The sequence below is a fragment of the Arachis hypogaea genome, chromosome 3, assembly GCF_003086295.3.
Source record: "Arachis hypogaea cultivar Tifrunner chromosome 3, arahy.Tifrunner.gnm2.J5K5, whole genome shotgun sequence".
Lineage (NCBI taxonomy): Eukaryota > Viridiplantae > Streptophyta > Magnoliopsida > Fabales > Fabaceae > Arachis > Arachis hypogaea.
In genome coordinates, this window is record NC_092038.1 from 80,998,758 (window position 1) to 80,999,376 (window position 619).

Sequence of the window (619 nt, forward strand, 5' to 3'; positions counted from 1 at the left end):
CATTCCAGATAGACTTTGAGAAATCATATTGACTTGTTGAGTCAATATTTTGTTCTGAGCCAATATGGCATTCAGAGTGTCAATCTCAAGAACTCCTTTCTTCTGACTAGTCCCATTGTTCACAGGATTTCTTTCAGAAGTGTACATGAATTGGTTATTTGCAACCATTTCAATCAGCTCTTGAGCTTCTGTAGGCGTCTTCTTCAGATGAAGAGAGCCTCCAGCAGAGCTATCCAAAGACATTTTGGATAGTTCAGAGAGACCATCATAGAAAATACCTATGATGCTCCATTTAGAAAGCATATCAGAAGGACACTTTCTGATTAATTGTTTGTATCTTTCCCAAGCTTCATAGAGGGATTCTCCTTCCTTCTGTCTGAAGGTTTGGACTTCCACTCTAAGGTTACTCAATTTTTGAGGTGGAAAGAACTTTGCCAAGAAGGCATTGACTAGCTTTTCCCAAGAGTCCAGGCTTTCTTTAGGTTGAGAGTCCAACCATGTCCTAGCTCTGTCTCTTACAGCAAAAGGGAATAGCATAAGTCTGTAGACCTCAGGGTCAACCCCATTAGTCTTGACAGTGTCACAGATTTGCAAGAACTCAGCTAAAAACTGATGAGGA

General features: G+C 40.5%; 1 non-coding gene across 1 annotated transcript; it reads left to right on the plus strand.

Annotated features, from left to right (window-relative positions):
• The first annotated feature begins 298 nt into the window (after positions 1–298).
• Positions 299–405, plus strand: LOC112793991 (small nucleolar RNA R71). The gene has a single exon (XR_003198674.1). It is a non-coding gene; the product is annotated as a small nucleolar RNA R71 (small nucleolar RNA).
• The last annotated feature ends 214 nt before the right edge of the window (positions 406–619 follow it).